Source organism: Castanea sativa, chromosome 1 (assembly GCF_040712315.1).
Source record: "Castanea sativa cultivar Marrone di Chiusa Pesio chromosome 1, ASM4071231v1".
Lineage (NCBI taxonomy): Eukaryota > Viridiplantae > Streptophyta > Magnoliopsida > Fagales > Fagaceae > Castanea > Castanea sativa.
The window spans coordinates 391,330-415,550 of record NC_134013.1 but is presented as its reverse complement, the minus strand read 5'-3'; the positions used below and the strand labels follow the sequence as shown (position 1 = coordinate 415,550).

Here is a 24,221-nt window from a genome sequence, read left to right as displayed (position 1 = left end):
AAAGAGACCAGACACAAGAAACCTGCTCAAACACTAGTTTCCGATCTTTGACTTTGACAGAGACAATTGGGTACCCCTTTTGCTTTGTCCATGAATTCATTAGCTGGTTCACAGCCTCACCGGATCCCTCCTCAAGTGCAGCCCACAAATCCTCTGTTTTCACATTTGAGCAAGCAAATTTTTGATATATGAAGCAAGTGACCTCTGATTTACAGATGCAAGATAAAAGATAATTAACTGATATACAATTACATAAGAAATATTTTACAAATGAGCAAAAATGGACTAGCTGATCTTCTTAGTCCAATGGAAAAATTAGAACAATTATCTCATATATTGCCGAAGATGATTGGTTGACGAAGATGGACCAAAAAAGAATGAACAGTAACTGCAATCACTTAAGTAATACATGGCAGCCTAGAAAGAATCTGGAAGCTAATCAAGATGAAGGGTATGTCACCAAATATCAAGTAGATAAACTTTCTAATGGTATTTCTTATCTAGATAAGTATCACCATTGTTACCATATATAAAAGAAATGAGCACTTTTCAAAATAGTAGTTATATAGTTTTCATCATGATAATGGTTTGTTCCTAAACCTGTTTCATACTATCCTACAATTTTTTTTTACCAAAACCACTGTAATCTCTTCAGAACTTGCAACTAGAAAGTTACTATTGTTCTATCTTTCTCGAAGACAAAATTTTTGAAGGGTTTCCATGACATAAATTTCATGTGAATTTGGGTTGGACGGAAAAGAGTTTCTTGATTAACAAGAAACATTTGTACTTGGGACATGAAGCATATACCAAAAGAAAATCCAACAACCAACTTGGAAGCATTCGGCACCAAGATAGCTTTGCAGCATCTGGATAATAGACGCACCTTTTTGTCACTCATTGCGTCAAAAAAGATTTCATCAATCTCTCTAGCATGATTTATCTCCACCTAAAAAATTATGCTTATGTAAAAATATACTCTAAAAAGTAACATTACTAATTTCTTAAAAGCAATTATACCAGAAAAAAAAATAGTGCATGCAGAATTACTTCAATGGGATGGGACTCTGCAAGCCCATCCAGCCTAAGTCCTTCTGTACAGTCATTAAGAAACTGAGTCCACACTTCCCATTCTAGGAACAAGTAATTAGCTGCTAAATAACTGACCTGAACACATTCAAATAACCGATATATAATTTAAAAGCATGTAGTGTAATAAGGAATAATATATAAAGACATGACCCATGTTGGGTGTAAATAACAGATCCATTTATGGAGAGCTTGGGCTACGTTCCACAAAAAGTAGTTATGTTAGTTTACTTTAATAATCAAGCCAGGCTCAAGCCAACCTTTGAGGCTTGATATATAAACAAACCATATTGAAATCTTAATAAACAACTCAGTTTGGATCTATTGCAATCCAATACAATATATACCCATGTTGCGATCCCCTCATTCAGCCACAAATGAGTCCACCATTCCATTGTTACAAGATTGCCAAACCACTGATGTGCTAGTTCGTGGGCTACAGCAATCACAACCTAGAGAAAAATAATAATTAAACACTTTGTGTAGTTCTATTAAAAAAATAGCTCCATACTATATTAGGCAAACGAAATTCTAAATAAAAGAGTAGCATTCACAACATGCATATTACCCTCTGCTTATCAGCAGCTGTGGAATGCTGATTGTCATAGATCAAATTTGTTTCACAGCATGTAACTGAACCATAATTTTCCATGGCCCCAAAAGCAAAATTAGGAATCGCAACCATATCCAATTTGGGAAGAAAGTAAGGCACAACAAAGTATCTACATAAATTATCGTGGTTAATTGGAATTTCAAATAACACAACACAAGCACCAAAATGTAACAGCTTGAAGGATCGCCAATATCCATAATCCAACATCCACTTAAATGCATTATTTAGCTAAAAAATTGTATACTATGTCCCGTGATTAATAGTTTGGTGATGATTCACAGTAAAACTTACTCTTTGTATAATTCTAGTGTCCTAACAGCAACGTCCAATGCAAAATTCCCCTGATTTACTTTACCAACCTGACAGTATACTCAAAATTTAATTCCTGTAAAGTGATGTAAGATTACACTATCAAGAAGAAGGATCATAATACACAAGAAACAATGAACATAGTGTATTTTTTTTTTTACCATCAAATGTAAGATGTTCGACATAATCAAACAAACCAACTACAATTGCCACCAAATATGTAGACATGATGGGTGATTCTTGATATGAAACTGTCTTCAGATCCCCATCCACTTTTTCTTCAATAATTGACATGTTGGAAAGAGCTACTAATTGTGATGGCACATCCAATGTAATTTTGAACATCGCCTGCAATGCCAAATAAGAAGGGCCAAATAAGCTTTTGTTTGCATTCTTTTGAAATAGAATCAAGCAAATCTACTTTTGATCCAAAAATAATTTAGACTCAATAATCAAAACACTTGCTTCATGAGAGGTACGCTAGCTTCTAAAATGCTGCATTAAGTGCAGTCGGTTATATTCTCAAAAAAAAAAGAAAAAAAAGAAAAAGGTGCAATCGGTTATAAAATTTGATTTTAGCAAACAAAGCAAAGAAGCACAAGATCTTAAATAAACCAAGAGAGAGAGATTGTGACACCTTGCAAGCAGGTTCATCGCAACAATGGAAAGCATCGCCTAGCATTAGTTGGTTCAAACTGTGTAACTGCCATATTCTTCTTCTCACCATTGTGCTCATATGTACTAGAAAGCAAAATAACAACTTAAATATATACACACATTACTAGTAAAATTCTCATTTAGCAAAGAACAGAAGACATTCAACTCCATTTATAAGTAAATAATGAAGATTGAACTCATTGCTAGGTTCAATCCCATTAAAGAGAGTATATACATCAACTTAAATCTTTAGTTGCTATGCTCAAAGGCCTGCTTGATAATCTCAATCATCATTGGAAATAAAAAATCTAATTGTTCTAAGTATATTTGAAAGAACTTTTTATTTTATTTTAAAATATACATATGAGGACACCCCTTAACCAAAAAGCTTAAGCCAATAAGTTTGAGTCCAATTATGTCATATTAATTGCTCACTTTTTTCAATAGTATCCAATGTGGACTTCACTACTTCACCAACTATGGTACTACTCACATATTCCAACAATGGGTTTAGCATATGCTTTTTTATTTTAAGCTTGAAAGTTCACTCACACACACACACACACATTAATAGTTCATAAAAAGAGTTATGTAATAAAATTTGTATTATTATTGTAACAAGCAACACTTGAGTATTGTACCTTGTATAGAAGCCCTTCATTTTGTAGTTCAAAATTCCCTTAAAAGCAATGGTGAGAAGTTCAATCCCAATGGGAAGTGTGTCAGCAAAGTCCAAAACCAAAATCTCATCTTCTTTAATCATATCAACATATAAAGGCTTCAACACCTGCCCAAGTCCAAAAATTAATTCATTCATTCATTCAACATATTTTATTTTATTTTACTTAGCAATGTGTAACACAAATTCAGGTTTTCTAGATTGCTCAGGGTACTTTAGCAGGTAGAGTTCTTTAAATCCTGACAATTCTTTTTATAATATAAGGTCTAGATGAAGCCATCGCAAAATTCCACTTACAAAACCTTTAAAACAGTAATTTTACCCTTTCTACGTAGAAAAATAACGTTTGCAAGAAAAGAATCAAGTCCTCACTCTCTTTCTATAGCAGTCCCCACTTCGTGCAGACATCAATGAAAGAGGGCAGAGGCCGATCAATGGTGGAAGAGAATCCTTGCAAATCTTGTGTTACGCATGAAGGAGTCTGTCTATCTGTCTTTCTTTGTCAAGTTTGGTTATAAATGACAAATCCGAGTTTTCTTGTATCTATGAAGTGATAGAATTGGGATTATGCTTAATTGTTTTCAGTTTTGATTGGCCACAACTAAGTCATTGTGCAACTTTTTTGAAGATTCTGTCTGTTATAACTTGCTCATTGCTCAGTTCCCAATTGATATTGGTCATTGTTATGAAAGGTTTTAATTGATTTTTAGTCTGCTATCTCCCCTCTTTGTTGATGTCAATCTGATTGGCACAAATTGGGATTGCTATAGAGGGGGAGAACGAGAGGGAGAGATTCTTTTCTTTTCTTTTCTATACTTTGCAAGAGTTGTTCATGTTAACCACGTAATAGTTGAGTTAGTGAATTCTTTTTTTTTTTTTTAAATAATATTGTTTTAAGGGTTTTTGTTAGTGGGATGTTGACGTGGAAAAATCTAAACCTTTACCTTATAAAAGAATGGTTAGCATTTAAAGAATTCTACCTGTGCGGCATACGGCAAGAGGCCCACTTCCGTTGAGCCCAAGTTAGAATAGGCCCATGAAGAGTACTGCCCATAGGCCCATCCCGTCATGATTGGTCCATGAGCGGCCCAAAAGCAATAGCCTATTGCTCGTGATCTCGGTATACAGATACACCTCGGGTACCCCATGATCGGTAGGTACACCGATGATGCTTGGTTATACCTTGGCAGACTGGAGTGCCCTAGGAGATTGCACTACCGAACAAATTTCGGTGGCCAGCACTAGTTCAAACGTACCAACTCCCATTCCCAATGAAACATATTCCTTGTCAGGAATATTTAAGTTGGGCCCTACCCACATGAGCAAAACCAGAGAATAATTATGATTCTACCACTAACCTCAAGCTATAAATAGTTAAAGGTACAATGAAATGGGGGTTGGATAATTAAGGGAGAAAATTGAGAGGATTGCTGAGCACCCAATAGAGAGTTTGCAGAAAGAGAAAGAGAGAGAGAGAGAGAGTATAAGTAGTTTCCCTACTAAACGTTTCAACGAACCCATTCAGGAATTGCCCATTGTAGGATACCCAAAACTCATAAAAAAGTAAATTGTGAGCTCCTTCACGAGGCACACCTTGTGGAAATCTCCTACTTAGCTGTGTTTCTGCTGAGGTTCAATTAGATAAGCATGTCCGACCATCATTTAGTGAGCTACGTCGAAGGTGGGTTTGGAGGGTCATCGCGGAGTTCTAGCTGGTGAGAAATGATATATAAGTAGAATGAAGATCGTAGACGTGAACAGGATGAAGGACACTTTAATTCAGGGGAGGGGTCGTTTCAGACGTACCGATTAGCTCTGAGGTTTCTGAACAAGGTCGTTGTGATAGAAGGGATCAGGAATTAGAGCGTTTGCGTAGGATGGTGAGGGATTTGGAGTTGGAGGTACGCGACAGGCGTCGAAGAAGGAATTGTGATCAGTCCCCTGAAGAATCAGGCAGTGTGGGGGGAAGTCATAGAAAAGAATCCTACTAGACTAGTTCTCATCAGTCTAGAGATAGGTCATGAGATTTCGTGGACAGAGGCTCGGCATCCCCTAAGCGGCATAGGCCTCCAAATGATGCGTTGGATGCTATGAGCCATGCGTTGCGTAGGGCAGTCCGGTCTCCATTCTTAGACAAGATAGAGCGAGCCCAGAAGCTGAGCAGGTTTAGTAGACCGCCATTTATCTCTTATAATGGGAAGACAGACCCCGTTGAAAATGTAAGTCATTATATTCAAATGATGTCCTTGTATAATCAAAATGATGCATTGATGTGTAAGGTATTCCCCTCTAGTCTTAGGCCCACGACATTAAGATGGTTTAATGGGTTAAGAAAAGGATCGATTCACAACTTTGGGGAATTGATACAGGAGTTCGGGGTTCGGTTTATGACTTGTAGCAGGGTACCCCAGCCAGTGGACGTGTTGCTCTCTATGAAGATGGGGGTTGGGAAGACGCTTCAGAGTCATGCTAGTAGATACTGAGAGTTATTCAATGAGATTAGAGGGGGTAACGAGAAAGTTACTGCAAGTACTTTCAGATTAGGTTTACCCGAGAATTCAGAGCTGTGAGAATCATTAATGATGAGGCCTCCTGATGATTGACAACTGAATAAAGGGAAGGCACCAGTTACATCACAGTATATAAAGGAGTCTCGGCAAAGGGGTTTTTAGTTGAGGCCTAGGAGGGATTTGAGAATCCAAGAACCTAGTGCTTGGGCAAGAGAAGTGAACGTGGCGTTTAAAGAACCAGTGCATAAGATTTTGGAACGAATAAAAAATAAGCCTTATTTTCGGTGGTCGAGTAAAATAGGGGGAGATCCGTCGAGAAGAAACCAGAATTTGTATTGTATGTATTATCGGGACAAAAGGCATACTACCAAGCAGTGTAGGATATTGAAGGATCATTTGGAGCAGTTGGTTAAGTTCGGTCATTTGAAAGAGTTCATCCTAGAACCTAGAAGTGGCGAGATCGGGCAAACCACAAGGCCTCATGGAAACACACTCCCACCCTTGTTGGGTGTGATAGAAGTTATTCATGCAGCTTCAATTGGCACCTTGGTAGCGCGACGAAGAGGGGTATTGACTGTGGTGTCTACAGAAAGTAGCCGAGAAGACCAACCACTAGGGAGGAGACTGAAGCCTACCAAGGAACTGATTGCATTTAATAATGATGATTTGGAAGGAACTACGCAACCACATGATGATACGCTAGTGGTTACTGCTCGGATGAATGGGTTTATAGTGAAAAGGTATTGGTGGACCAAGGAAGTAGGGCCGAGCTAATGTACCCTGATTTGTTTAAGGGGCTAGGTTTGAAGATTGAAGACTTGTCTAGATATGACACCCCCTTAGTGAGATTTGATGGTCGGGTGGTGGTCCTTGATTGGCAAATTTCACTTCCCGTGAACATGGAAGGAAAAGAGGTAATGGTGAATTTCATAGTGGTCAGTTTGTTCTCTCTATACATGGCTATTCTCAACAGGCCGTAGATTCATGCGATGGGGGCTGTCCCATCCATATTACACGATAAAGTAAAGTTCCACACTGACCATGGTATTGCAACAATGAGAGGAAATCAGCAGGTAGCGAGGCAATGTGTGGTGGTGGTTGTAAACTGAGAATTAAATCAAAAAGAATCGGCCGAGGAGGTCCCTTCATAGTAATTACAGGAACCCCAGGGGGAATCGGGGGTCGGCAGTGTCGAGGATCTCATTAAGGTAAGCATATTGCCTTATAAAAATAGAAGTTTTCAAATAGGAGAAAGTCTGAAGTATGAGGCACATGTTAGCTTGTTATTGCTGTTAGTCCAGAATTTGGACGTTTTTGCATAGAGCCCTTACGAAGTGCCAGGAGTTGATTCAGAATTTATAAACCACTGGCTTAATGTGGACTCGTCATACCTGCCTAAGAAGCTGAAGTCGAGAAGGTCGGCAAAAAAGCATGTTGAAGCTGTTAAGCAGGAGGTTAAAAGGTTGAGAGAGGCCGAGGAAATAAAGGAGGTCTTTTTCCTGGAATGGCTAGCCAATATGGTGGTAGTGAAGAAGAAAAACGGTAAATGGAGGGTATGTGTGGACTTTACTGATCTTAACCGAGCATGCCTGAAAGATCCCTTTCTGGTGTCAAAGATTGATCAGTTGGTAGACGCCACTTACGGACACCCGAGGATGAGCTTTCTAGATGCTTTTCATGGTTACCATCAGATTGCTCTAGTTGTAGAGGACTAGGAAAAGACGTCGTGTATCTCTCCTGAAGCTAACTACCATTACACGGTAATGTCATTCGGCCTCAAGAACAAGGGGGCCACATATCAAAGAATGATGACCAGAATGTTCAGAGAGAGGATTGGTCATATAGTGGAAGTATACATTGATGACATGGTAGTGAAGAGCAAGGAAGAGCAGGGGCATATTGGTGATCTCACAGATATATTTGAAGTACTTAAGCAGCATAGGTTACGTCTCAATGTCAATAAATGTGTTTTTAGTGTGGGAGCTGGTAAGTTCCTTGGGTACATGATCACTCACCAAGGAATAGAAGTGAATCCTGATCAAATCAGCGCTATAGAGCGGCTCAAGTCACCGAGTAACCCAAAATAAGTGTAAGTATTGACTAGTATGTTGGTTGCGTTTTATCGATTTGTTTCAAAGTCTGCTGATTGGTGCCACATGTTCTATCAATTGTTGAAGAAATGGAGAGGTTTTCAGTGGACCGAGGAGTGTGAAGAGGCTTTCCAAGATTTGAAGAAGTATTTGGTAAGTGCACCGATATTGTCCACTCGGAGATCGATGAAGATTTGTTTATGTATTTGTCAGTATCCGAGCATGCCGTAAGTGTAGTACTATTGAGAGATCAAGGAGTACAACAACCAGTTTATTACATTAGTAAGACCTTGGTTGATGTAGAGACGAGGTATTTACCTCTAGAAAAGTTAGCATTGACATTGGTACATGCTACTAGAAAGTTGCTTCATTACTTTCAAGCCTACACCATTTATTTGTTGATCGAGTATCCGTTGCAATCTCTGCTAAAGTGATCCGACTTCACCTTGGAGGGTATTTGTGGATGGTGCATCTAGTGCAATGGGAGTGGGGGCTGGAATTGTTATAATCACGGCGGAGGGGATAAGGGTGGAGCATTCTTTTAGCTTAGGTTTTAAGGCTTTGAACAATGAAGTCGAGTATGAAGCCTTACTTGTTGGATTAAAAGCTGCTCTTAACCTAGGGGAGACCAAATTAGAAGTACACTTGGATTCACGACTATTTGTTAGTTAGATAGAAGGTAGCTTTGAGGCCAAAGATCCTCGGACTACTTGCAGTTAGTAAAACAAACCATGAGTTAGTTTCAGAATGTGAGGTTGGTTTGAAATTCTCGAGGGTAGAATAGACACGCGGATTCTTTAGCCACATTGGCATCATCACTAACTGAGGAGGTGCCACGGTTGATTAAGCTGGAAGTGGTGAAAGAGCCCAGTATAGATGTAAAGGTGGACATCTTGGCTGTTATGGTATCTGAGTTGTGTTGGATGGACCCGATCATTGAATTTTTAGCCGACAACCATATGCTGAGCGATGGGAAAGAAGCTCAAAGGGTGTATAGAGTTGCTGCTCAGTTTTGGTTTTCTGAGGATTGCAAATTGTATCGGAGGTCTTTTGGGAGACCTTACTTGCTGTGTCTCCATCCTAGCAAAGTTGATGAGCTCTTGACTGAGCTCCATGAGGGGGTATGCGATAATCATGTCGAAGAAGGCTCATTAGCTCATTGAGCAATGACCCAAGGGTTTCGGTGGCCCAAGATGCAGAAAGATGTCGCCAACTATGTCTGGAAATATGAATAGTGTCAGAAGCATGCCCCGTTGATACATCAGTTGGCAAGAAGCTTGAATCCTATTAGTAATCCATGGCCTTTCGCTCAATGGGGACTAGACATCATTAGCCCGTTCCCTCGAGCTATGGGATACCGAAGATTTGTTTTAGTAGCTATGGATTATTTCACCAAATGGCTTGAGGTTGAAGCACTAGCCAATATTCGGGATATAGATGTCAAGAAGTTCTTGTGGAAAAACATAGTGACCAGGTTTGGAGTGCTGGAATCCCTGGTGTCAGATAATAGGTTGCAATTTGATAGCAAAACCTTCTATAAGTATTGTAGCAACCTCGACATCAAGAATAGATATTCAACTCCGGTATACCCACAGAGTAATGGTCAAGCCGAAGCGACAAATAAAGCAATTGTTAATGGGTTAAAGAAGAGGCTGGAAGGGACCAAGGGAAGATGGACTAAAGAGTTGCCAAACGTTTTGTGGGCCTACCGAACAACCCCCCCAAAAAATCCACGGGTGAGACCCTTTACTCTTTAACATATAGGGCAGAGGCTGTTATATCGGCTGAAATAAGTTTATGTAGCACTAGAGTCTCGAGTTTTTCCTCAGCCAAGAATGAAGGGTTAATGGTACAGCAACTGGATTCATTAGAAGAATGCCGAGAAGCAGCGACCATGCAACTAGCTGATTATCAATAGAAACTTGTTTGGTGGTACAACAGAGACGTGAGGAAAAGGGAGTTTGGTGTTGGGGCCTTGTATTACGGAAAGTAGCGGGGAGTGCATGAGATGCTAGTGCTGGGAAGCTGGCTCTGAATTGGGAAGGATCGTATAGAGTCATTGCTATTGCCGAAGCAGGAGCATATTATTTAGAGGACATGGAAGAGAGACCACTTCCTCGGCCATGGAATGTTCAGAATTTAAGAAAGTTTTATCAATAGTCGTGTGAGGTGTAGTAACTTGGGTTATGTATAAATCAATATGCAAATGACAATGTTCGTGTATGTACTATTTGGAAGTCTTGGTTTAGTTATCTAGTTAAATATTGTCTAAGGAAAAAAGCCTTGGTTCGGTTCGATCTCGGTCACCGACCAGATGGAAACCTTATTATGAAAATTGTCTAAGGACAGAAGTCTCAGTTTGGTTCGATCTCGGTCACCGACTAGGTGGAAACCTTATTATGAAAATTGTCTAAGGACAGAAGCCAATGCTCGGTTCGATCCTGGTTACCAACCAGGTGGAAACCTTGCACTCCTAATTATCTTCATGATAGCATGCTATGTCTACGTCAGGTGGAATGGCAAACCTAGCCCTAAAATTGGCTAAGGCAGCCTCGATTCTAAGAAGATGAGAAAAACCCATTTTAAAGCTAGAATGCAAAAGGAATCTAAACAAAGGTAAGGACTAAGCTAAAAGGAACTTATTGTGGGTTCTAGGAAATGATCTCTCGGTGGAAAGATATATGCTTGGTAGGAGAGTATACGCTCGAGAAGGAGGAACTTAGAAGGATGAAGAAATGAAAAGATAGTTTGAAGGGAAGCGGGTTATTATTTATAGGGGAGAAGCAATTAATGAAAAGAGGGGTGGGAAAACCTTTTCAAATTACTTTTTGTAACTTCCACATGCGTGGCCTCGGTTCATGAACCGTTAGGTCATGATTACTACCGAATGTGACAGGCTGTCATGACGTTTTTTCCAAAAAATTAATTGTAGTCTTATCCCCCATTAATGATTGATGATTCGCATTCCCGAGGAACGGTTCGTATATTGACGTAAGTCCTTGGCCACCAGACATGAATCAAGGGGGGGCTATTGTACGGCATACGGCAAGAAGCCCACTTCCCTTGAGCCCAAGTTAGGATAGGCCCATGAATAGTATCGTCCATAGGCCTATCTTGTCATGATTGGCCCATGACACATCATCGTGCTGACATTTATTTTTTTGACACTGTTTCACAACTATTTTCAAATCAAAACAACAAACAATGTAACAAACCCAAAACTCAACGGCTTATTGTGAACATGCACCATTAACTTGACCAGATTAGGTCCACAACGGCCGCAATGGCATTGGTAATGATGGGTTTTCTTTCTTTTCTCTTTCTCTTTTCTTTTGCTCCAGTATTTGATTTCGTTGAGTCTATACTGATCACAGGTAGACACATAAAGACTCAAAGAGAGCTACATTTTTTAGCTTTGACAATGGAGGCGCCTCTATTTGCTTCTTCTTATATTCACTCGCTTTGATAGCTTGACCATTGTCGTTGTCTTTATCTTCATCTCTCTTATTTTCTCACAATAGTTTCCACAAAACTTAATATTTTGCCAAATTCAAATCTCCTAGAAACCTCTCCATCTGAGCCTCTAGGAATAGCTAGGTTCGTGGGGATCATGATATGCAAAAGAGAAAATTTGTGGTTTTGGGTTTGTTTGCTGCTTTTATTTGGGAATAGCTGTGAAAGGATGTCATGTAAATATGTGGAATTGTATTTTGCATTTTGGGAAAATGGTGCCGTTTTTGGGGTTAATTTAATAAAAGAAAAAAAAGTCAGTATGATGATGTGTCGCTTAATAGCCAAAACTAATTGATGGTATGTTTTTGCTAATGAAACTGAACTTCAAAGTCTAAAATCAAATTTCTTAAACTTCAAGATGTGAAATCTAAACAATCGAAATTTCAGTGATGTACTTTGCAATTTACTCTAATTTAAACTAAATTTGAAAGTAAAGTAATTTGGGTGATAGAAAAATAAGATAGGTTAGATAATCGTGACCTGGTTAGAATTAGAAGAGCTTGCAGTAGCTGGGTGAGTGAAACATATAGAGGCAATATCAATGGAGAGTTCAGTAGCATTGAGGACGATGAAGCTGGTATCTGTAATGATGTTGAGCTCAATAGCCACAGACCCATCAAATTTGCACGTGCTTAGGTCTGGTTTCAGCCATATGTCGTAGCGTTTTGAGATAGCGAATTTTGGAAGTCGAGGTTGCCCTTTTAACTGCTCCATCCTTTTTTTGTGAGTTTCGAATTTCTCCTTTGCATCCTCCTCCTCTTTTTTCCTTCTTGCATCCTCCTCCTCTTTTCTTTTTCTTGCATCTTCCTCCTCTTTTTTCCTTCTTGCATCCTCCTCCTCTTTTCTTTTTCTTGCATCTTCCTCCTCTTTTTCCTTTTTGCATCCTCCTCCTCATCTTCCTCCTCTTTTTTCCTTCTTGCATCCTCCTCCTCTTTTTCCTTTTTGCATCCTCCTCCTCACCCTCCTCCTCTTTTTTCTTTCTTGCATCCTCCTCCTCTTTTTTCCTTCTTGCATCCTCCTCCTCTTTTCTTTTTCTTGCATCTTCCTCCTCTTTTTCCTTTTTGCATCCTCCTCCTCTCTCATTCTTCTCCATCTTGCATCCTCCTCCTCTCTACTTCTTCTCCATCTTGCATCCTCCTCCGCTCTATTCTGGTCCTATTACAAAAGTTTACAATAGGGCATCAATAGAGCAGAATGCGTGGGAACTAAAGGAGTATATTAAGGAACTTTATTTGGGATCTTGCAAGTGTGGAAATGGGACTAGCTTGCCCAAGTGTTGGGCAATGATTAAATGCTTGGAAGTATTTGAGGTATTCCACCAGTGAACTTCATTGAAAAAAATCTCATAAGTGAAAACTGTAATATATATATATATATATATATATATATATAGAGAGAGAGAGAGAGAGAGAGAGAGAGAGAGAGAGAGAGAGAGAGAGGTGATTTGGAATTTTTATTTTTTTTAACTATTTTGAGAACATATGATTTGCTAAAGGAAAATCAGAGTTTTGTTAATATTTGGAGGGCTGTAGGTTGAGAAATAGGTTAGCTAAGAATTTTATTACTTTTTTGGTGGTATTATTATTATTATTATGTCAAATTGATTCTGTTGGGTTTTACTTTTATTGGACTAGTTTAAAAATTTGATGGTCAATTTAAATTTTGAAAAAGCAAAATTTGAGGGGGTTGAATAAATTTTTAGGTTTGGCTTACCCGCTAGTAGTTTTTTAACTGAATATTTAGTTAGTTTCTTATTGAGAAAGAATGATGTGGTGGTGGATTTTAATTTGCACATTTTATTTAGTTAGTGAGTGATATGACAGTTTCTTATTAAACCCCCCCCCCCCCCAAATAGTGAACATACTTTGTATTATGATAAAGCCAACTTTTTTGTAAGAGACTGGTTGTTTCTAATTAATATTATGAACATGTTTAACAAAAAAAAAAAAAGAACATGAATTTCTATAGTGATTAAATGCTTATGTATGTATGGATGTATGTATGTATAAGTTATTTGGAATTTTTATTATTAATTTTTGTTTTTGTTTTAAGAATTGGTGATTTGGAATTTGTTAAAAGAGAATTTGAGTTTTGTTAATATTATTGGGAGGGCCATGGGTTGAGGAATGAGCTAGCTAAGAATTTTATTTCTTTTTTGATGGTTTTTTTAATCAAAATTATTATAATTAATATTTTGACTAATTGATTTTGTTGGGTTTTAGTTTTATTGGACTAGTTGAAAATTTTGGGGGCCAATTTAAATTTTGAAAAAGAAAATCTAAAATTTGAGGGGGGTGAAGAAATTTTTATTTAATTTGTAATTTGATTTGCGATTTAAACCCTCCCAATAGTGCACATGACTTTGTATTGTGATAAAGCCGAGCTTTTTTGTAATAGATTGATTGTTTCTAATCAATATTATAAGCATGTTTAACCAAAAAGAACATGACTTCATATAGATTAGAATGAAAGAAAAAAAAAACATAAGTTGAGTCTCACTAGTCTGTTGAATATCTATAACCGATCTTTTAAAGTTTTGAGAATGAAGCTATTTATTGTTGTTGTAAAATCAATACAATTAATCTATATACAATTACATTATATATTAAATTGACATCTTTATCCACGCTATCATCCTAGATGGTTTTTCTTTTTTTGATAAATAGCAACCTAGCTAGATGGTCAAATGCTGATGACAATTTAAATAGAATGAGGAACTGTGCAAAAGATTTCAATAATACGGTATTTTAGGATTGGTTAGGAGATAAACTATCTATTATTACTCATGTGTTAGCTTTTAGACTTTGGATATGGAAAAACTTAACGTTTGAAACTAAAGTCAAGAAAGTTATGTGATTGGTGAGACGCTTGTAGTTTAGTTGGCATATTTCCATGTATAAAGTGCTTGTGGGTTTAAGAGGAAAATATTTAAACAACAAGAAGTTATGTGATACATAGTTAAAAAAAGGTTTATTCATACTGTTGAATTGATAACAAGAAATATGAATATATTTCATACCAGTTGCGGAGAGGATTGTTCTTGTCCCATGACGATGGCACTGCTAACTGTACGATATAACACTTTCTGGAAAATTTTAGAAATACCCAATTAGAGAAAATAATAAAGTCAGACGTTAAGAATCAATTTCAGAGCTTTCTCAGTCTCTAATAAGGCTTGCCTTATTATTTTTAGGTTACGTTTGTAAGGACACACAGAGCTTCTTAAATATAGGAGCAGATGAGTGAATGAAGAAGAGATTGAACCTTAAGCTTGATATGGAATGAAGAAAGCAATCTATTCTTTTCTTTTCTTTTCTTTCTTCTCATTCTTTTCTAAATTCCAATTTTCATCATCAAGAATTTTATTTTGTATTTTGCTTCCTTTCTCTGCCATTCCTTATTATGATTTTTATATACTGGTCTCTGTATGAATTTTCTTCTCCTCCTCTCTATTATAAAAAAAAAAAATTAAAGAATCAGTTTACTTTGAAAAATGGCAACGAAACTGGTTTGAAACATTTTGATTCTCACTTAGATGCAAAGCCCCAATATATCTCTATTCCTCTGATGTTGAGGAAGCTTGAAGAAAGTATACACAATGCTCACTTTGATGTAGAGATACTAAATGATTAGTTTCTGGGTAGTAAATCTCGAATCTACGAGAGATTCCTTGAATCCACATGGTGATGGGCATGGAATCCACAAGAGAAATCAATAGACAAAAGTTTGAATTTTTATTGATAATAAACTATAAAAAAAAATGTTTATAGACTTAGAAGCCTATTTAAGGGTGCTGTAAAACTTGACAGATAAGAAAATATATTTTGAAATTAGTCCTAACTAGTCACTAACCTGTGCGATGCACGGGAAAGTTCTTAGAAATACTAAAATTTTCCAATTAAGGAGTGGTCAATTTAGTGAGAAAATGAATGTCACTATTAATGTTTTTGGAGGGTTGAGAGAAATTTAGTTAAGATAAATGCACCTTTTCACTATGGATTTTAAGGAATAAGTCACACCAATGGTTAATTACTACACTAATATTCAAAGGAATACACATAATTCATTAGAATGTAAAGGATTTGAGTTGGTCAGCCAAGGTGTGTGTGTATATAGTGATCTTGTCTCATATTTCTTAGTCTACCGACAAAATTCTGAAAAATAATATGATGTTTAAACATTGGTTATTGTCTGCACAACAAAAAGGGTAAAATTTCAAATCAAAATATTACATATCACATCTAAAAGAAACACTAACAAAAAGTAAAAATATATGACATGCTCTAATAACAAAAATTTATAATATTTGAAGAGTTTTGCAAATCAACTCAACAAAATCTTATTAAATTAGTCAGGGGCAGCTTCACTAACTATATTTTATCAATATAAATAACCTTCTTCATAAGACTTTTGCTTAAATTATCATACTAAATATGAGAAAACAGGTGCAAACATATTGTTGTTGACTCTACAGTGTATCCCAAAGAGTTTCTCTTGGATTGCTTTGTTCTTCTCTCAGGCTTTACAGCTAAAGCTCCCCCATCATAATGTTCCTGCCTTGTAAAACTTTGCAGAAAAAAGCAGAATCACTCCACCTTTGTTTATCTCTCAATAATTAAGATAGATAGCTAACTTACACATTTCCAGAATTTTCATTTTCTACTTTTGTAACTCCCAAAAAAAGTTGTCCTGATTTTATCAAAAGCTTGCCTACCATTAGTATTAAAATTCTTAGTATATACACTATTAGCATAGATACAAATTAATTCAAGAGTAGCCTTGTTTTAAAAAGGCCATAAAGCTCAAATATCACTAGCAACCAAATAAATGAAATCATCGTTCAGTGCTAACAATAAAATTCTCATTAATCTAGTGCAATATAGTACAAATGTAGATTTTATAAAAATATCCTATAATTCGTATACAATATATCTTACTCCCATATTCATGTGCTAAATGGTTTTGCTTTAATATATAACATAATAACAATTTGTGTCAATACTAATATGCTACAAACCTAATGTAGATTTTGCTCTCATATATTTTGTGCCTTAGTGACAAAATTCACAAAATTCTCACTGATATTTATTGAAAAAGGAATGAAATAAAAAAATAATTAAAAATCACAAAATGAAGAACCAAAAATCAAGAACATAGAGGGAGATTGTTGGAAGCAGAATTAACGAACCTAGCATGAATTGTGAAGAGTCAATTGGTAAGATTTTAGACTCGATTAGAAAGGAAGTGTATGTTTTTAGACCCCTTAAAACACAAGTTGTTTGACCTAGTTATTTATAAAAGTGATTAACTTAGGTAAATTATTCAGATTTAGGTTAACACAAGTAAATCATATCATTGAAACAGTGCGGAAAGTAAATAATACAACGATATGATAATTCAGGAAAACCAAACCGGTAAAAAACCCGGGGAAGATTTAATCTAGCTATCCTCAAGGTAAAACAGATCCACTATGAAAGAATTGAAGTTTTACAATAGCGACTTAAACCACTAACATCCTATTGCTACCTCAAGTAGAAAACTTAATACCACGACCACGTGACAGCTCCGAGTTCACGAACTACTTCTTTCTCAGATCCACAGCATCCACAAGTATACCACTCGTTTTTCTTTAAGCTCTTTATGCAGCAATTGAAATGATTACTAAGCTCTCGACATCAATCTCGATCTTAATAACCCTAAGTGTGTATGAAGGCAAACACCTTTAGATCTCACATGAGATTCAGACACACAACATAAACAACAACCTCAAAACGTGGCTTGGGTTTTTCCTTTTATACTTAAGGCAAAACATAAAACCCTACATGTCATATGGGCTTGGGCTGAGTTGGAAATTTTGCTGAAAAAACATTTTGCTCGAGCTTCGATCGAATGAGTCTAATTTTCGATAGATTGAGCCTTACAGAAATTGAATAGTAATTTTTTGCAATTGCTTGATTCCAACTTTACACATACATCACTTTGAGTAGCCTAAATCTAGACTTTAAGTTTTGATCATGGTTTGCTAACATTACATATTGAAGTTCTATAACATTTAGATCCCAAATCCTTAGAACCTAACAAACTCCCCCTTTGGCAATCCGTGACAAAACACATAATAAAACAAAATGCTCAAAGTTACAAAACAACCCATTACATTAAAATTGCCCAACAAAAAACAACCAACCTAACTACTATCTATCAGTTGTAAGTGTAGACAGCAGCACGATTGAATCAACCTGTATATTCTTAATACACTCAACAAACACATAAACGCATGTGTGAAAAATACAAGTAAAACAAAATAAATTCTTGATTTCACATAACATAAAATAAAAGATATACGTCATGAATAACCTCTTAATATAAATCAATAGCCAATGTAGCAAAATGTGAAATAAGAAATAGAAATAAAAACATAATGTCTCTCCCTAACATATACAACCTATAAAAATAAAAACATCATGAGCCTAAAAAATAAGTACAAGATGTAGCACCTAGATACAATCTAAAGCTTCACAGCTTCAAAATAAAAAAAAATCTCCACCTATCTCCATCCATATGTACTCCCCCTTTTTGTGACAAATTGCCAAAGGGCAATCAAAACTCATCAACAAAAGGTGGTGGTGGAGGGGACCGTCTAAAGCTCGCCAAATTTGCACGCAAAGCTTGAAGCTCCATGAGCACATTCACCAAAAGCTGACCATGAGCTGCCTAAACGGTCATGACAGTGTTCAATATACGATGAATGCTAGAATCATCCGAAGTAGAAGGTGGAGGAGCAACAGCAGCAGTTGGATCAACAAACTCCTCAGCAGTGGGATCACCTGAGGAAGGAAGAGGAGGAGGAGAAACACCCAAAGAAGACTAAACCCTAGGGCGTTTAGAGCTAGCTCTCATCTGAGTAGCTCTCTACCTAAGGAAGGTGGCACTAATAGGAGCAATAATGTGTACGAGCTCAGAAGCAGGAAACTCATCTAAACCAAAATGTAATAAAATCCGATGAATAAAAACCGAGAAGAAAAGAGCATGAGCAAAAGAACTACTTCTATGGACCTCAACCAAGGATCAAATGAAAAGATGAGGAAAACTCATAGGAGCATCTGTCACAAAGGCATACAGAATTGCACAACGCTCAATAGGAGTGGTGTGAAGGTGAAAGATGGGCTAGATGGAATGACAAGAAATCCGGAATAACAAATAATGAATCTATGTAAACTCATGAGAGGTAATTCGAGGATTAGTACCCCACTGAATGGAAGTACCAGTGATATAAGACATAATGTCATCAAGTGGAGGGGTCTCAGAATAAGGGTAGATAGGTTGTCGAACCAAAGGTACCTCAAGAGCAGAAGCCACTATTAAAGGAGTAATGACATACTCTTCATCTCGTATCTAACTCTTCACAAACTGAGTGTTGGAATCAGTGGAGTGGACAGAGAGGTTCGAGAAGAACTCTCTAATCAAGGTAGCCGAAGGAGGATGATCTATATCCAACAAAAGCAACCAGCCTCTACGCTCAAAGTTCCTCCTAATTTTTGGATCAAGCTCATCTAAAACAAATTTTCTCTCAGCCCACACAGACCTAAGGATGTTCAGCTTCTCATAGGTCTCTAGGTTTTTCTCACTGAGAAACCTCTCATTATCAAAAGTAGGAGTAGAGGTCGAGGTAGATGTCCTATGAGCTCTAGTCTTCCTAGCCATGATGCTAAGATTGGAATAGGATAGACAAAAAAGAAATCAAAGAACTAAAAATAAAGAAAACCCAAGGGCAGATTGCCTCAGACATGGTTAGAGCACAAAAAAATAGAAAATAACAATCTAAATGATGCATGAACAGAATAAACACATGATGCATGCTTTAATGCATTGAGAACAGTCCAAATATATTTTAAAAACACAAAATTGGTTTGAACTTAGAGTTTTAAAACAAAAACCCAAACTTTGAAAAACCCAATTTCAAGAAATCCCAACAAATTGATCAATATATCATTACACAAGTTAGATAGCAGTATATAATGACATAATTAATCAATTACACAAACCAATTTTATCAAATTAAGCCCAATTGTACAAAATCCCAAATTTCCTAAATTTTCAAGCCCTGAAAATTTCAATTTGTTCCAAATCACAAAATTAACCAAATCAATGCAGGGGAATCATGTTAATAGCATCTAAAAACAAAAACCCATGATTAATTTTGAAAGAAACCAACTCAAAAATAAAAAATCCCAAATTTCTATAGGTTCGAAAAGTACACCTAAAATGCATGAAAAAATGAAAATAAAATGAAAAAGAAGGGGGTAATAAGGTCTTACCGGCACTTGAAGACAAAAACCTTGAGAGAATTTAGGAAGAAAATGACAAAAAAATGCTAGGATTGGATTGATCGAGCAAGAGAAGTCAAAGAACTTTTGAAAACGGTATGAACAATGTGATGAACACGTGAGAGAGAAACCTTTTTGAAAAACTCATTGACCGATTTTGGATAAATCGAAAATTGCATTTGATCGATCCAGCATCAATTGAGCAGCAATCGAGCTAGGCAGATTGGAACCAAAATTTTTATCGCAATTTTGATCGGTCGAGAGTTAGATTCGATCGATTGAAAATCTAGAAAAATCAATTTTTTGAAAAACAGAGCATTTTGATGTAGAAACTCCTCAAAGCACATTGTTTTATGAATAAAATGCATGAGTATGAGATGAAAAGTTTTTCAAAAACCCTTGAATTTAACCTAGATCTTCCAAAAACAAGATTTTCAACCAATTTGTCCTAAAAAACACAAACTTTAAACACATTTTGCATTAAAATCAAGGTACTTTTAATCTTGGATGGCCACAACAAGATCATACACAATATAATGTACTAAGTTTAGTAAAGAGTAACTTGTGTAGTGTGTGCAACTAGCAAGAGCTTGAGATACATGTGAGGTGATAAGTAGATAGAAATCAATCAAAATTTCTATAAAATTCATCACATAAAATTGAAAGAGACTATCACTTAAAGAGTTATATCATATAACTCCCACATCTCCTAGAAAATAAGCTTGCAATCATGTAAATTTCTTATTTTGCCTCATAATGTACACACCAATTTTATTAGATTTGGAAATTATTAGAATAGTCAAGATAATGTACACACCAATTTTATTTCATTGTGAATTGATTATAACCCAATAATGTACACACCAATTTTTAGCATTAATTTGAGGCTACACCTTATGTTTTTTTTTGTGCATGTGCTACATTTTCTCGAGTACAAAATCTTACAATATGCACTAAGGTATTCATGATTGGCTATTAAACAGTGTTGAGATGGTTATTTATGTCTTTCTCATTAAGTTCAAGTCCAAAAATTAAAAGTTCGTGACTTTAAGATTAAGATCAAGTGATCAAAAATTATAAACATTTCCCACACAACATGCACTACAAAGCTCAAACTAGTAAAGTGCAATAAAATAAGCTCATCCAAACTAAACAAAGTACATAAACAAGTTATGTAAAGTTAAGATGGCCAGCCTTGATTTCAAATCCAAGAAAAATAATGCAAAACACAATTTTTTTTTTTGTTTTTTTGAAAAGAATAACAAAAATGACCTAGCATGAAATGCATGAATGTTATGCAATGCAAATCCTAAAAAAAAAAAAAAAACAACAACAATAAAAGAAGAATTGGTCACAAAGAGTAGAGAGATGAAGTATAAGGACCATGTCAGAAAGACTTAATTAGATTGAGCCTTTTACATCCAAAACTTCTTAAATGCAACTCTAGCATTGAAGTTATTATTTTGATTAGAATGATGAGCAACTCTAGGATTAAAATAAAGGTTTTATGCCTTTACCAACTCACCAATAAGCACCATAGGATCTTGTGCTTGAGGCACAGGTACTTTTGGCTTATTTGCACGCTTAGCAGCTTGTAACTTTAAACACTTTGGATGAATATGCCCAAACTATCCACAAAAATGACAAATCCAGACTGGTCTATCATGCAACTTATCCTTAGGAGGGTTAGGGGTTTTAGGCTTAGACTCTTTGAGATCAACCCTAATCTTTTTAGGAGGTGTAACTTCCATTGGTTTGACACTCTCTCTCATGTCATGGGAGGCTCAGAAAAAGAAACAAAATTTCTGAAATGAGTTTCAGACAAAAAGATGCTTTCTACAAAACCTAGACTAGTTTTGTCTAAACGAGACTTCTGAACACTCAACATGTGATCAAGTTTAGAATTAGCAGACCTATTAGTTTGTTCTCTAGCAACAGATAATTCAAGTTCCAAGTTCTTAATTTTATCAAGCAATAACATGTTCTCAGTTTTCACCTTATCAAGCAACAACAACAAATTTTTCTTATCAAGTTTAAGAGAAGTAATTTTCTTTAAACCTAAATCAACATTCATAGCATCCTTTACAACAACCTTGCAAAGCTTATTATAGGCTTTTTACAAATCAGCATTTTTAGAGAGTTCCCTATCTGAAGTGTTTTCATCAACCACAACACTTTCATCAACTACAACAGTAGCTGTGAAAGTTATGAAGTTTCCATTCTCATCACTACTAGACTCATTATCAGAAACTTCATCATCACTAAGGGTTACAACCATACCCTTACCCTTTGATCTCAAGAATGTAGGACATTTTGATTTTACATGACCATACCCTTGAGAATCAAAACATTGTTAACCCATAGAATTATTAGAGGATTGACCTACTTTCTCTTTAGGTTTCTTAGTATTGTTCACTTTAGTGGGATCATTCCTCCTAATCAAGGTTCAGCATTGTTTTTACCTTTTGCCCCTCTATTGTTGTTCCTAAGAAAATTTCTAAAGTTCTTGGCAAGATATGCAATTTCTATAGCAGAGAGTTCATCATCAAATCCATTTCCATCTACATCATCAACTGACTTAAGAGCCATTGATTTGGACTTGTTTGTCTTGGGTAGGTCTAATTTATAGGACTGGAGAGATCCTACAAGTTCATCAATAGGGATGGAGTCCACATCCTTGCTTTTAGTAATGATAGTCACTTTGGGTCTAATCCTCAGTCAAGGATCTAAGTGTCTTTCTAACAATCTTAAGTTGGACATAGATTTCACCCAAATTATAAGCAGAAACAACAATGTCATTAATCTTAGCATAGAAATCATCAAAACTTCCATCATCAGACATCCTAATGCTTTCAAATCTAGTTGTTAACTGCTGCAACTTATTGATCTTACAAGAGTAGTCGGCTTCTTCCATCCGTATTCAATGGAATTCCAAACTCTCTCATCAATGGATTTTAGGAATGCTTTCATCCTTACTTTCCAAGAGACATAATTGTTCCCATCAAAGTGAGGTGGGATCACAAGAGAGTGACTGTGTTCGATGACAATAGGGGTTAATGATTAACTCTTAGATCAAAGGATCTAAACACTAGAGCTAACTTGCTCTGATACCACTTGTACATTTTTAGACCTCTTAAAACACAAGTTGTTTAACCTAGTTATTTATCTAAGTGATTAACTTAGATAAATTATTCAGATCTAGGTTAACACAAGTAAATCATATCGTTGAAACAATATGGAAAGTAAATAACATAACGATATGATATCTCAGGATGACCAAACCGGTAAAAAACTTGGGGAGGATTTAACCTAGCTATCCTCAAGGTAAAACATATCCACTATGTAAGAATTGAAGTTTTACAATAGAGACTTAGACCATTAACATCCTATTGCTACCTCGAGTAGAAAACTCACTACCATAACCACGTGACAGCTCCGAGTCCACAAACTATTTCTTTCTTAGATCCATAACATCCACAAATATACCACTTGTTTTTCTTTAAGCTCTTTATGCATCAACTGAAATGATCACCAAGCTCTCGACATCAATCTCGATCTTGATAACCCTAAATGTGTATGAAGGCAAATACCTTTAGATCTCACAAGAGATTTACATACACAACATAAAAAATAACCTCAAAACGTGGCTAAGGTTTTTTTCTTTTATACTTAAAGCAAAACATAAAACCCTACACGCCATATGGGCTTGGGCTGAGTTGGAAATTTTGCGAAAAAGACATTCTGCACGATCTTCGATTGATCGAGCCTTGCAGAAATTGAACAATATTTTTATGCAATTACTCGATTCCAACTTTACACATACATCACTTTGAGTAGCCTAAATCATGACTTTAAGTTTTGATCATGGTTTGCCTACATTACATATTGAAGTTCTAAAACATTTAGATCCTAAATCCTTAGAACCTAATAGGAAGCAACTCTAAAAGTTGAAACTCGCCAAGCTCTCTTGCATTGTTTTTGTACCTCTTGAGGTAGGGATACCAAGGGTTTTACTGGATGAGTAGCTAATAGACCAAACAAATCGGCCCGTATTTCAACCATCAATAACACACCCAAAATGAAAAAAAACCTAAATAGATTAAAATGGAAGATGGCAAAACAACTTAACAATTTATTTATAACTGTTGAAAATGTTATAGGATTTCCAAAACTGCTAAAGTTTGTTAGAGTTAACAAATTTTATATACCTAATGGAAGCTCTTACTTGGTTCTTCATCTCAAACACTTATATAAAATTAATCTATTCAGTTTAGGCAAAGAAATGTTAATGAACAACCCACATTGAATTATGTATTTGTATGATTCTAATTCATAAAGTCTATAACTTATCTATAATTTTTCAATCTAGTCAAAGAGTTAAACAAATATGTAAAAAATCAGGGAGAGATTATAGGCACATTGTGTAATTGGGTAGAT

At 36.1% G+C, this 24,221-nt stretch overlaps 1 pseudogene; it reads right to left on the bottom strand.

The window, feature by feature from the left end:
• Positions 1–19,161, bottom strand: part of LOC142618006 (aminopeptidase M1-like) — a 32,562-nt pseudogene extending 13,401 nt beyond the window's left edge.
• Between the last annotated feature and the right edge of the window lie 5,060 nt (positions 19,162–24,221).